The sequence below is a fragment of the Nansenia antarctica genome (genome assembly GCF_963989245.1).
Source record: "Nansenia antarctica genome assembly, chromosome: 6".
In the NCBI taxonomy this organism is placed as follows: Eukaryota; Metazoa; Chordata; class Actinopteri; order Argentiniformes; family Microstomatidae; genus Nansenia; species Nansenia antarctica.
The window spans coordinates 3,373,636-3,377,697 of NC_137676.1; the positions used below are offsets into that span (position 1 = coordinate 3,373,636).

The following is a 4,062-nucleotide window of genomic DNA, read 5'->3' on the forward strand; positions in this document are numbered from 1 at the left end:
ACACTGATTAGAGATGGATGGAGAGAACACAGAGAGAAGGAAGGAGGTGAAACGGGAGGAACAAGTCGGCAACCGACCAAAATGTTCAGACTTTTACCCTGAAAAATTAAGCTCACAGAATCCATTGAATTGCAATATTTCGGCTTGACTGTGTCATGGATTTTCAACAATGTTTCAGACAGTAAAACAATGTGTTTTTGAATCAATGCTCTTTTAAAAGGTCATTTGAAATAAATTAAGTCACCCACCGACAAAATGAGTTTACATTTTTTCGGGCCCAATTTATTTACATTTTTCAGAATAAAAGTCTGAACATTTGGTAGGTTGCCGACTTGTTCCCCCTTGCACCAGCTGCCGTCACATATAGACTAGACCAGAGGGTGACCATAGAGTTAGACTGACCACAGGGTGACCATAGACTGACAAAAGAGTGACCACAGAGAGACTGACCAGAGACCAGAGAGGGGGATGGGTAGAAGAGTGAAAAGAGCACCTTAATCTGAGGAACAGCAAAGTTATGAACAGCAATCAGAGCCCGCCTCATCTCCTCATCGTCATAGGGAACCTGTGGAGAGGGGGAGGGAGGGAGGGAGGGAAGGAGGAGGAAAGGAGGGAGGGAAGGAAGGAAGGAAGGAGGGAGGGAAGGAGGGAGGGAAGGAAGGAAGGAGGGAGGGAAGGAGGGAGTCAAGGAGGGAAGGAGGATATGGGGGCCAGTGCAAGGGAGTGAGGGTAGAGGTAGCATGGGGGAGGTTGGGGGGGGGGAAGGAGTTATAGAAAGGGGGCGAGAAAGAGGGGGAGTGGGACAGGAGTGGGTGAGAGAGGATAATGGGAGGACAGAGGACCAGATGTAATGGAGATGGATGAGAGACAGATGACGAGAAGGAAGAGAAGAACAGAGAGAGAAAGAAAGAGAGAGACCCTTCTTTTCTAGTTTGTAGATGTAAGGTTTATCTCCCAGTCAGCGTGCTCTCAGGCACATGGATGGGTGTGACACACCGCTTCAATCGGTGCATTTTGTTGATGTGCCATGCATTGGTGCATTTTGTTGTTGATGCCATGCATCGGTGCATTTCCCTGAAAGCTAACATCATTCTGGAGGTGATACATTTGACAAATGTATCATTTTTGGCTGCATGCTCTTGTTTGTGGTTTGCGCATGCATGTGTGTGTATGTGAAAGACTTTATCACTCTCTCTCTCTCTCTCTTACTTACACTCTCTCTCACTCTCTCTCTCTCTCTCACTTACACTCTCTCTTCTCTCTCTCTCACTTACACTCTCTCTCTCACTTACACACTCTCTCTCTCTCTCTGTGTAGGGTAGTGTGTTAGTCTCTATGTGTGTGTGTGTAGGGTTAGTGTGTGTAGGGTAGGGTTAAGGGTTAGCTGCTGACCTGCAGCAGTTCGAAGCGGCCAGCAGGTCTCCGGCGGTGCTGTTCCCACGGTAGATCTGGTAGTACTCCAGCTTCGGAGGGAAGCGGGGGGGGGCGTAGTGCTCCTCACACATCTTGGTGATGGGCTTGGCGAACGTCCGCCCAATGAACTCCGCCTTGCCCTGGGTAACCATAGCAACACGGATCATGTAAGCAGCATTAAGGTTTAGCCCAGTCTGACTTTTGCCCTGACGATAATACTGTAGTTTTGGTGTGAGCTCTCTGTCTTGTTCTTCTATTTGGATGCAGATATGGTTGATTCCTTTGTTGATTGATGTTGTTATGTTTGATTGTCTGTCTTTCATGTGGACCCCAGGAAGAACAGTCTTCACTTTGGTGATGACTATTGGGGATCTGTTTAAATAAACTAATGAACAAGTTAACATAGAGCCGGGGGATGGGGGGGTCAAGTCAGAAAATTAGAAACACGTTTTTAAGTTGCAGTTCCAAAGGAAAGCCACTGGGTGTCAGTGTAGGCAAAGGTGTCATACTGATTACGATAGAGTTGGAGGACTATTTGGAGAGGGATGCTACGAGAAAGACAGATATGACACCGAAAGTTGACCCATAACACTACTATGTGATCCTGCAGCCTGTGGGGAAACAATGCACCTGCTCTTGTTGTTCTAGAAACTACCGTTGAACACTGGCTGACTGACATAATATTTGCTGAGGTTGCATCCCTAATGTAAACTGGCAGTGCATTCCACAATCTGGGTGCATAAAATGAGAATGCAGCCTCACCAAATCTCTTCTTTTGTACATGTGGTACACAGAGAAAACCAGCGTCAGAAGACCTGAGAGCTCTATTGGGCTGATATGCTAGCAGAAGACCTGAGAGCTCTATTGGGCTGATATGCTAGCACAATACCTGAGAGCTCTATTGGGCTGATATGCTAGCAAAAGACCTGAGAGCTCTATTGGGCAGATATGCTAGCAAAAGGTCTTTCAGATATTCTGGTGCTATGCCAGTGAGAGTTTTATAAAGAAGCAGAAGGATATAGAGCTGTAACGCTGTACTATCGTGAGACAAGACAGCAAGCCTACATCAAACTTTTTGAAAAAAACAGACTACTGGATGAAAAGGAGTTCTCAGTTCAGATACGTTCTAAGCATCATTTACATAGTAGTGGGGGTAGTGGTGGTCTAGTGGATAGTGAGTTGGACTTGTGATCGGAAGGTTGTGAGTTCAAATCCCGCCTGAAACCACACTAGTGTGCCTTTGAGTAAGGCACTTAGCCCTCAGTTACTCCAGGGGGAATGTCCCTGTAATTCGTAATTGTAAGTCGCTTTGGATTAAAAGCGTCTGCTAAATGGCAAAATTTATTATAAAATTACATCTACTGCCAACCAATCAACGACACCGTCAGCTACCAAACGCAGACCACTCGCGTCTAACAGCTACTTAACTTCTACAGCTAGGCTAATGCGTCCCTACTTGTAGCTCTCACAGTCTATTTGGCGGGTGTGAGGGTGTGAGGGGGATTGAAGCCCCAAAAAAGGATTCTAAAAAGGAAAAGAACACACTGAAAAATGGATGGATGAGAACTCTCTGGGTTGCAGGGAAAAGTAATAAATTAATAATTATAATAAAACGTATGAATTAATCATGACTCATAGAGTCAGAAGAACCAGCATTGGAGTTAAGGGACGTAGCGCTCTAGATCACAGGAATTGAAAACTGCATAAAATGCCATAAAAAAAGGTTGGAGTGTTTTTCACATCCTGTATTGAGCTGGGTCGACAGTTTTGGTGTTTTTCAATTTATGTTATCTAGAACCGAAATCAATGAGACCCAATGTGGGTAGTGTATTATAAACTCTCTCTCTCTTACTTACAAACACTCTCTCTCTCTCTTTCTCTTTCTTACTTACATACTTTCTCTCTCTCTATCTCTCTCCCCCCCTCCCTCCCTCCCCCTCTCTCTCTCTCTCTCCCCCTCCCTCTCTCTCCCTCTCTCTCTTTCTCTCCCTCCCCCTCTCTCTCTCTCCCCCCCTCCCTCCCTCCCTCCCTCTCTCTCTCCCCCTCCCTCCCTCCCTCTCTCTCTATCTCTCTCACCCTCTCTCTCTCTCCCTCTCTCTCTCTCTCTCTTACTTACACACTCTCTCTCTCCTGCTCCCGTCCCACCCTCCCTCCCTCTCTCTCCCTCCCTCCCTCCTTCCCCTCTCTCTCTCTCTCCCCCCTCCCTCCCTCCCTCCCTCTCTCTCTCTCTCTCCCCTCCTCCCTCTCTCTCTCTCTCCTCTCTCTCTCTCCCCTCTCCCTCCCTCTCTCTCTCTCTCCCTCTCTCTCTCTCCCCCCCCCCTCCCTCCTCCCCCTCCCTCCCCTCTCTCCCCTCCCTGTGAGGGGGGTCTTACCACGGTGTCCTGGTCGTAGAGCTCCACTACGATGATGGGGGGGTCGTCCCGGAGCTCGCTGGCCTCTCCATACAGCTCCACGTCGTCAAACACCAGCAGCTGGTCCCACGTAGGGCACAGGGTCTCACTCAGGACCTGCAACACACACACACACACACACACACACACACACACACACAACACAGACGCACGCACACACACACACACACACACACACACACACACATACACACACGCAGACACATGCACACACACACACAGAGTAAGTAAAACGGCG

At 48.0% G+C, this 4,062-nt stretch overlaps 1 pseudogene across 1 annotated transcript in view; it reads right to left on the minus strand.

Annotated features, from left to right (window-relative positions):
• Positions 1-4,062, minus strand: part of LOC308159688 (otoferlin-like) — a 109,965-nt pseudogene that overhangs the window by 25,663 nt on the left and 80,240 nt on the right. The window contains exons 10-12 of the transcript in view: positions 3,786-3,920; positions 1,393-1,553; positions 494-565 (exon numbers count right to left, since the gene is read on the minus strand). The product of the transcript in view is annotated as an otoferlin-like (transcript). The remainder of the gene's footprint in view (positions 1-493; positions 566-1,392; positions 1,554-3,785; positions 3,921-4,062) is intronic.